General features: G+C 41.9%; 1 long non-coding RNA gene across 1 annotated transcript in view; it reads left to right on the top strand.

The window, feature by feature from the left end:
• Positions 1 to 803, top strand: part of LOC121015292 (uncharacterized) — a 7756-nt gene extending 6953 nt beyond the window's left edge. Inside the window, exon 3 of the long non-coding RNA XR_005783739.1 lies at positions 484 to 803. This is a non-coding gene — a long non-coding RNA (uncharacterized LOC121015292). The remainder of the gene's footprint in view (positions 1 to 483) is intronic.
• Positions 804 to 10370: the final 9567 nt, after the last annotated feature.

Consider the following 10370-nt stretch of genomic DNA (forward strand, 5'->3'; position numbering starts at 1 on the left):
CCGACTTTGGCTCAGGTCACGATCTCACGGTTTGTGAGCTCAAGCCCCGCGTCAACTCAGAATCCGAAGCCTGCTTCAGATTCTGTGTCTCCTTCTCTCTCTGCCCCTCTCCTCCCCTCCACGCTCTGTCTCTCTCTCAAAAATAAACATTAGAAAAACTTTTAATAGGGAAGTAAAATATAGGGGATGTTGGATAGTTAACAGTTTTCTGGGTGGAAATGAATGAGGGACAAAGACATTAGAGAGCGGCATTGTGGGCACAGAACGGGAGGCTTCGCTGAGGTGCCATTTGAGGACAAACCCCAAGGGGGGCGGGGGGAAGAAAAAGATTCAGGAAGAAAGAATAAGGTACAGAATTGCAGGAGCAAGACAGAGCAGGAGAGCCGCAGATGAGGTCGGGAGGACTACAGTGAGGAGAGACACAGGGACGCAGGTTTGAAAGACACTCACGTGATTTGTCGTCTTCTTCTGATTTTTTAACAGGATCGCTCCATCTGTTACACTGAGAACGGACTGCAGGGAGCCAGGGTGGAAGCAGGAGGCTGTCTGGAGGCTTCTGTAGTAACCCGGTGGAGAGAGCATGCCACCGGGAGTCGGAACTAAAAAAGCAGTGCCTTTCAAATCAAAACCACGATGAGTTACCGCCTCATACCTGTTAGAACGGCGACTGTTAACAACCAAAACCACACCCAGAAAACAACAAGTGTTGGCAAGGACGCAGAGAAATTGGCACCCCGGTGTCCCGCTGGTAGGAATGTGACAGCATGGCAGTTTCTCAAAATATTAAAAATAGAATTACTGGATGATCTAGTAATTCCACTTCGGGGCATACGTCGGAAGAGTTGAAAGCAGGGTCTTGGAGAAATATTTGTACATCCGTGTCCACAACGGAGGGGTTCAGAACATGCACCATGAAATACGCATTAAGAATTATTTGTTGTTGTTGATTTGAGTAAGCTCTACACCCAACGTGGGGCTTGAACTCACAACCCCAAGTTCACATGCTTGAGAGTCATACGCTCCATCGACTGAGCCAGCAGGCGCCCCTGATAGAAGAATTATTTTGAGGGGTGCCTGGGTGGCTCAGTTGGTGAAGCGTTTGACTCTTGACTTCAGCTCAGGGCATGATCTCATGGTCCGTGGGATCAAGTGTGGGGCCTGCTTGGGATTCTCTCTCTCTCAAATAAATAAAACTTAAAAAAAAAAAAAAAAAAAAAAAAAATTATTTTTACTTGAAATTAATTGGAAAAAAAAAAAAGGGACACAAGGAAAAACGGCCCCCCCCCCCTTACAGGACAGGAGGGCAGGACAACTCTTGATCATCAGAGACACCTCTAGACTCTAGCTCAGAAATAGCACCAGAGGACTCCACATAACAAACCCTATTAGGTAACCTTTATCCTCACTCTCTCCAAATATTTACCTTCCCACAGTTTGCTGCCCATAGAAGCACATAGTCCTGGTGCTTTGTCTTGTCACTTCTCTATCAGATTTATTGTTCTTTTGTTCGATGCACTACAAGCCCAAGTCCCAATCGCCCCTTTGAGTTCTCCAGTGCACATACGCTCATGAAGAAACCATTCTTCTCCTATTAATCTGTTTTGTGTCAGTCCAATGTGCAGGGCGCCAGCCAGAGAACCTCAGAGGGTAGAGGGAAAAGTTCATTTGCTCCTCCCCTACAACGGCAGCATTACTCGCAACAGCCAAACATGGAAACACAAGTGCGACACCAACAGAATGGATAAACAAAAAATGTATGTACGTGCAATGGGATATTATTTGACCTTCAGAAAGGGCATTCTGACAGAGGCTACAACGTGGATGAACCTTAAAGATATGATGCTAAGGGAAGTAAACCAGTCACAAAAAGCCAGAGATCCTATTTCACTGATGCGAGGCATCTAGAACAGTCAGACTCAAGGACAGAAAGTAGAATGGTGGTTGCCAGGCACTGGGGAAGTGGGGAAAGGGAAGTTGTTTAATGGGCACAGAGTTTTCAGTTTTGCAAGATGAAAAGTTCTGGAGATTGGTTGCACCACGGTGTGAACGTACTTAACATCACTGAACTGCACACTTAAAAATGGTTAAGATGGTAAGTTTTATGGTATGTGTATTTTACCACAATTTTTTTTTTTTTTTTTTTAAAGCCATGCTTTTATCTATTACAAGATAAAGTGGTTCAGGAACCACTGACTTAAAACCAAGAGTTGAACACAACTGACGGAGTCACCCAGGCACCCCCACTGTTCCTAACTTCTTTTGCGTCCTCCTATAAATATTCCAAATGTAAACATATCCCATTATTTATACTAACCATAGCACTGCACCTTGCTTTCTGTTTTCATCTATTATATTCTGGAGACTGGTCCATATCAATACATGCTGACCTGTGCCCCTTTTTAACACCACTCGCTGTGTCAAACCATTGCACAGATGTACCGTATTTATTTATTTAGCTAGTATTCTCTTGGACATGTAAGTTATTTCCAAATGTTTCCTATTGCAAAAAGGGCAGGAGTGAATATCCTTCTACATGCTTCTGTGGGCACAGGTGCCCTACATCTGTAGAATAAATTCCGGTGAGAGAGGAGTGAAAAGATACCTGATTTTCACTTTCAGTACGTATTGTCAAAATTGTCTTCTGATGAGGCTATACCAAATTTACATTTACACCTAAACTGTAATGCATGCTTGATTGCCCACCTTGTCACATCTGTTCATAAAAAGCCCAAACATTTCATCAGCCAACTTAATCTGGTCTACATCCCTCTTCCCTACACTCTGACTGCAGGTGGCTCTGGATTTACTTTCCTTGTTTTATATCCAAAACACAATTTCTGATTCTTATCCTTTAACCTCAGGACTCATGAGCAGCACTCCATCCCAGAAGGCTAGTAAATAGCCCTCAGTACCATCCCCTTGCTATAGGGGGGCAGCGGTCTGATGACTGAGACTTCTCCATGGAGATTCTCCCTTTACAACCAATAGTTCTGCAACATGAACCGGATTATGCTTGCGATAATCCAGATTACTCACTGTGCAATTCAAACTCCCCCATCACAACCCTCATGGCACTTAGTCACTTGGGAGCCTTGCCACACGCTGCAGATCCCCTCAACCGGAAGTAAATAAGGCCCCCCGAACAGTAGGTGATAAAGAAATATTCTCAAATGCCATTTTATCCCAATGATCTGAGGGGCAGTGCCTCAAAGTGCCCTTCTTTGGTACAACCTGCCCTTCATGACCCCAAGCCTGTAGGGAGGAACTTCTCCATAGTCTGAGCTGATCTCCAGGTCCTGCCATACTTGCTGCCCTGGGACACATCATGATCTTGCGTTTTTGTTGTTTGTTTGTTAAAGGCTATATCTTTAAGTAATGTCTATACATAGCCAAGATGGGTCTGGCACTCAGGACCCCTACATCAAGAGTCCCACGCTCCGCTGACTGAGCCAGCCAGGCACCCTGGGATCTCGGTTTTGACGTTGTTCATGCTGTTCCCTTCCTTTGGAAGTATCCTTCCCTTTCACTGCTGTATTTCCAGTCTTTACCATTTTATAAGACAAACTTCAAATGCCACCTCCTCCACAAAGCTTTCCATGATTCCCTAACTGGGAGCAACCTTCACCCTCCTCAAAACTCCCCCAGCGTTTAGGACACTTGACATTTTCTAACCTTTTTGCTTACAATACACCTGGGCTTCCCTGTAGGCCTGGGAGATGCTTGAAGGTGGGGACAGGACAGCACTTTACTCACCTACATACTCTGTGCCACCACAAGCGGGTTACTTAAGTCATAGGCTCCTGGATATCCTGGCAGAAGTTCCTAGGCATGGCCTGTTTCACGCTGACCCCATAGAAAACTACCTGTACCAGATGTCACAATGCCCTCATCTAGCTGCTGATTCTGCTGGTCAAATTTATTTATTTATTTATAACGTTATTTATTTTTGAGAGAGAGACAGAGTGCGAGCGGGGGAGGGGAGAGAGAGGGAGACGCAGAATCTGAAGCAGGCTCCAGGCTCTGAGCTGTCAGCACAGAGCCCGAGGCAGGGCTCGAACCCACGGACTGCGAGATCATGACCTGAGCCGAAGTCGGATGCTTAACCGGCTGAGTCACCCAGGCGCCTCTCTGCTGGTCAAATTGAAACCTCTGAACAGAATCCTGGCACTACCCGTACTGCCCGCATCTGGGCGTGAGTCTCTGTAACCTTCCTGGGCCTTGCTCTTCTGGCCACACTTACCCAACCCGTCCCACTGTTTCACGCACAGCAACGCAGCCACTAAGCTTAAAATTACACGTGGACTCGGAGCGCTGTCCAAATCCCAGGCTAGGCATGGTATGCTTCTTTCAGGCTGGGTTGTTTCATTTCATTTCTGCAATGATCTCGGAAGGCAGAGGTTATTGTCCTCACTTTGAATAAGGAACATTTTTTTCCTTTTTTTCTAATTTTTTCTAATTCATTTTTTCTAACTCAAATCACTCTTTCATCCTTAGACAAGTATACTTTTATCTATTCCGGACGTAAACTATCTCTATTTTGATTCCACGTCTTTCTTGATGGTGACCGCCCAAGGTATTCAGTGTTTGATGAGAAAATTTACTAGGTCTTGGGAGTCATAATGCTTTCTGCTAACGTGTACATGCATGCTATAGATATTTAGAATCTATCAGATAATCTTTTGAGCACTATATAGATGGCACCCATTTCTTGTCACAAGGTGTTCCTGTAAATTACATCCCAAGAAACACTACCGTGAAGCAGGTCTTACGTATAATTTTTCCTACATAAAATTAAATGGTAATTCAGTTATATTCCTAAGATCAAACACCAAATTATAGATATAACCAGCCAGGTAGCCTAAGTATAGCAGTGGTGAAGAGGCAGCACAGCGTAGGGGGTTAGGAGCAAAAACCGATAGCTAAAGCACCTGGATTCAAATCCTGATAGTTACTTGCTACATATACTTGGAAGGGTCTCTTACTGGTGTGTGCCTCAATTTCCTCAACAGTAAATCCTACTTCATGGGATTGTTAAGCAGAGTATTAAATTAATGAATCTGGGGGATGCATTTAGGACAATGGCTGGCACACACTAAGTATCACATGATCTAATATATACTAATTTATACATTATAAGCTTCAGGAGCAAATACACACCTGTACATTTGTCTTACTAGTTAAAATACAATTAAAAAAATAAAACTCTTCTATTCTAAGTCTGAAAATAAGCGTAGAATAGCATAGCAACTGGGATCTGAAATGTATTAAAAGCTCAATCCTATGAACCAGGAGATCATGCCCGAGCTGAAATCAAGAGATGGACTCCTAACTGACTGAGCCACCCAGGCCCCCGACAGACATTTATTTAAAACCACTTCAGGGGGGGCGCCTGGGTGGCGCAGTCGGTTAAGCGTCCGACTTCAGCCAGGTCACGATCTCGCGGTCCGTGAGTTCGAGCCCCGCGTCAGGCTCTGGGCTGATGGCTCAGAGCCTGGAGCCTGTTTCCGAGTCTGTGTCTCCCTCTCTCTCTGCCCCTCCCCCGTTCATGCTCTGTCTCTCTCTGTCCCAAAAATAAATAAACGTTGAAAAAAAAAAATTAAAAAAAAAAAACAAAAAAAAAACCACTTCAGGGGTGTCTGGCTGGCTCAGTTAGTAGAGCACGTGACCCTTGACTTTGGGGTTATGAGTTCAAGCCCTACTCTGGGTGTAGAGCCTACTTAAACAAAATTATATACACACACAGATAACTTATTATATATTATATACATATTATTTATATATAAAATACATATATATTATTACATATATATGTATATATAAAATCACTTTAATAGTAGTACACTGCTCTCTTAAGAGATAAAAAGTCCTGAGGAGGTAATTTAAAATGATGACTTTTTGGGGTACCTAAGTGGCTCAGTCAGTTGAGCATCTGACTTGACCAGCTGAGGTCACTATCTTGCGGTTCGTGAGTTTGAGCCCCACACTGGGCTCGCTGCTGTCACTGCAGAGCCCGCTTTGGATACTCTGTTCCTCTCCCTCTGCCCCTCCCCAACTTGCATGAGCGCCCTCTCTCTCTCAAAAATAAATAAATATTAAAAAAAATGATTACTCTTCAAAAAAGTTATCCAGAATTTAATCTTGTTTCCTTAAGAAATTTGTAGCAAACAGAAGCATTCCAAATATTCCACTGATTTGGGTAGTCTCGTAAGTATAATGGAAATGGGGTGGTATAATCCAAAGTTACACTTTAGTTATGCAAAGTACAAAGCTGTGCGAACTGCGTGAGACACTTAACATTTAGGAATAAATCACTGGTAAGCCTTTTCAGCTGTACAGTTTTCTGAGTCTGAAACTTTTAAGAATCAAAACATAGTAACTAGGTAAAAATAGCTTTTGATGAAGATATTAAGTGAAGGAAAATAGACCACACATGGTACACTCAATGTGATAATAACTATTCAAATCTGTGAAACAGCTCCATCCATCTATAGATTAGAAAGCAGACCGCAGAGAGGATAATGGTGGCTATTGGCACAGCATTCGGTTTAAAGTGAAATTTATGCCAAAACAATTTTCCGCTTTGCAATCACAACCACCAAAGTAACAACTGGTTCAGGCAAAAATTACCAATAGATCCAAAAAACCATTGTTGGGCAGAATATTCCAGAATAAGATATTCACAGTCTCAAAGATACACACAGGTTACTAATGGGGTTACAAAGGAAAAAGACAGGGGCACCTGGGTGGCTCGGTTAAGCGTGTGACACTTGGTTTGAGCTGAGGTTATGATCTCATGATTTGTGAGATCGAGTCCCAGGTCAGGCTCTGCACTGACAGTCAGGAAAACCGCCTGGGATTCTCTCTTTGGCCCTCCTTTGCTCCCTCACTCAAAAAAGAAGAAATAAAAGAGGGAAAGGGAAAAGATAGAGGCAATCTGGTACAGCGAGGCAATCTGGTAAACTCTACCAAAGTGATCCAATTTAACGTCACCAACGATGGGACGAGTCCCATCAATGCCTCCTGATGCTGTGCCGTCTCTGTAGCTTTCCTGTCAAAAATGTTTACTCTGAATCTAATCATGTGAAACAGGATAAATCCAAACCGAGGGACGTTGTGCAAAATAACTGGCCTAGATTCGTCAAAATTGCACTAAGGAAATTAAGGAAACATGAAAACTAAATGCAGTGCAAGATCCTTGGAAGGATTTTATAAGGAAAAAGTCCAGCTATAGGAGACATTACTGAAGACAACTGTGGAAATCTGAATAAGGACCGTAATCATTCCAAATAGTACTGTATTAATATTAATTTCTTGAACTTGATCATTTAATTATGGTCATGTAAAATAATGCTCTTGTTTTAGAGGACTAAACTAATGTATTTATGAGATTAAACTGAATTATTGTATTAATCTGGATGTTTGCAAATCTCTCAAATGATTCATTAAAGAAAGAAAACAAACAGGGGCTCCTGGTGGCTCAGCTGGTTAAGCACTCAGCTCTCCGTTTCAGCTCAGGTTGTGATCTCATGGTTTGTGAGTTTGAACCCTGGGTCAGGCTTTGGGTTGACAGTGTGGAGTCTGCTTGGAAATCTCTCTCTCTGCCCTTCCCCACTCTCTCTCTCTCGAAATAAATAAACTTAAAAAAAAGAAAAAATATATGCAGAGTGGTGAAACAAACATGGCAAAATGTTATCAGGTAAACTGAGGTCAATAAATGGGTATTCATTGTTTTTTCTTATAACTGTTTTGGGATTAAAATTTTTTTTAAAGAGTTGGGGCAAAAAGTCCATCTTTGCTTTTTTTTTAAGATTTATTTTTGAGAGAGACAGCGCAAAGAGGGAAGGAGCAGGGAGAGAGAGGGACAGAAGATCTGAACAGGCTCTGCACTGACAGCAGCGAGCCCGAATTCATGAACCACAAGATCATGACCTGAGCTGAAGTTGGACACCCAACTGACTGAGCCACCCAGGCACCCCTAAAGTTTCTTTCTTTCTTTCTTTCTTTCTTTCTTTCTTTCTTTCTTTCTTTCTTCCTTCCTTCCTTCCTTCCTTCCTTCCTTCCTTCCTTCCTTCCTTCCTCCCCTCCCTCCCTCCCTCCCTCCCTCCCTCTCTTTCTTTCTTTCTTTAGAGTTTATTTATTTATTTTGAGAGAAAGAGAGAGACAGGAAGGGGTGCGGGGGGGTGGGGGTGGGCAGTGGGGAACAGACAGACAAAGAATCCCAAGCAAGCTCAGCCCTGTCAGTGCAGAGCCCAACATGGGGCTCAATCTCATGAACCATGAGATCATGACCTGAACTGAAATCAAGAGTTGGATGCCTAACCAACTGAGCCACCCAAGCACCCTGCTTTAAAGTTCTATACATGAAAAAAATAAAATAAACATAAAATACTAAAGTTCTAACATGATGCAGAGGTGCCTGGCTGCCTCAGTCGGAAGAGCATGTGACTCTTGATCTCAGGGTCGTGAGTTCCAAAAAGTTCTATACATGATCCAGAATGGATTCCACTATAGTTACAGTCACCAAATATTCACAAGAAACCTAAAGAGACAAAAGGCAAACAGATGTCTAATTTCAAGTATTAAAGGTAATTTGTTAGTCCACATTACCCTGATAAAACATTAAGTTCACAGCAGGAAATCGCTTCCTAAATGGAGAATTTAAGTTTAAAAAACAATTATTTTTCTTTTTATAGATGTAGTATGTAACCAGAAACAAATCTGAGATATAATTTAGGGTTATGAAAAGTAAGTATAAAGGCAAAAGGTACGCTGACTATACGTAAACACAGAGGATTTAGTTTCCAGAAAAATTAACTGCTGCAAACCTCAGAATTTACTCAATAGCTGGACAGATAAGATCCATTATTCAGTAACTTTATTCAGTAACCATCTACTGAACACTAATTATGTGCCCGTGGTCCCGTGTTTAGTGTGCAGAAAGGATAAGACGTAACCCTTGCCTTGAAGGACTCAGCCTACAAGAGTCTACTGTCAATTATACTTCGATAGAAAAAAAGTCTCTACATATCCTTATAAAATCCTTATTTTTAAATTTAGTGACTTAGGCTGTGGGCAACCTAATTTTACAGCATGTAGCATCAGCAAAATTTCCCTAATATTAAATCCACACTATTAAACTTTACAATAAAGACTTTATAAGGACCATATACAGAAACTCTACTACTATGAAAACCTGGATTTTCTATTTCTGCTGAGAAGTACCCTATCACTTTAAGAGCAAAAATTCCTGTTATGTAAAGTGAGCGTTGACAATTAACATTCGCTGTTACCTTTGTAAGTCTTTTCTCTCAGGATTAAAGACAGATTGAGAACAACGGAGGGGTGGCTGTTTGTTAAATGTCACAGTTGTAACTAAAGTTTACATGGAGTGCCTGACATAAAGCGAAGCCTCTCTCTGATGCAAATTAAGTCAAGCAATCCGAATTCTGCAACTCTGGGCTCTACAATCACATTTAAACTTATATTTATGCACTAGAATTTACAGGAATTGTTTTTCACATATTGTAACTCTTCAAGTTAAAACAGGTTTCAATATGATTTACTCAACAGAGATTTCATTGCTCAGAAATGTTCCAAGTTATTTACAGGGATCTTAATTCATCACCTGAAAGAATGATTTCATTTTTTTTTTTTTTAATTTTTCTTTAATGTTTAATTTGGAGAGAGAGAGAGAGGAGGAGGAGCAGAGAGACAGGGAGGTGCAGAATCCTAAGCAGGCTCCAAGCTCTGAGCTGTCCACACAGAGCCCAACGTGGGGCTCGAACTCACAAACTGCGAGATCATGACCTGAGCCAAAGCCGGATGCCCAACCGACTGAGCCGCCCAGGCGCCCCGAATGATTTCATTTTTAACAAAGATAAATCCTGAGTTTATCTCCAAGAAACAAAAGCATCCATTTCATCTACATAAAACCCCTCATCTGTCCTAAATCCAAAGAGTTAAAATGGGAAATTCTATGGTCAACTAACCTATAAAGCTATTTTCAGAACAGACTTTTCTACTATTTAGTAATATAAAAACCTAAATTACCTACTCATCATGAAGATGATCTGAGGGACAATAAATAGAGGGAGGTACTGTTCAACCCCTAGGCATATAAAGAAGGTAAGCAGAAGTCGATAAAGGACAGGAGAAACTGGCAGAAGACAGGCACATGCCTGTACAGACCTTTCTGCACCTGCTTATGGGACCGACTTCTTCGGTCCCCCACAAGCACGGATGAGCTAGGACAGCTTCAGACTCTGATAAAACTACATTCTTCTTAGAATCACTGTTTCAGTGGTGATTTTTACGATTATTATTATTTATTATTATTTTTTTTTTTACTAAAAGAAGAACTAACCAAAACA

Source organism: Herpailurus yagouaroundi, unplaced genomic scaffold (genome assembly GCF_014898765.1).
Source record: "Herpailurus yagouaroundi ecotype Mexico unplaced genomic scaffold, PumYag 206, whole genome shotgun sequence".
In the NCBI taxonomy this organism is placed as follows: Eukaryota; Metazoa; Chordata; class Mammalia; order Carnivora; family Felidae; genus Herpailurus; species Herpailurus yagouaroundi.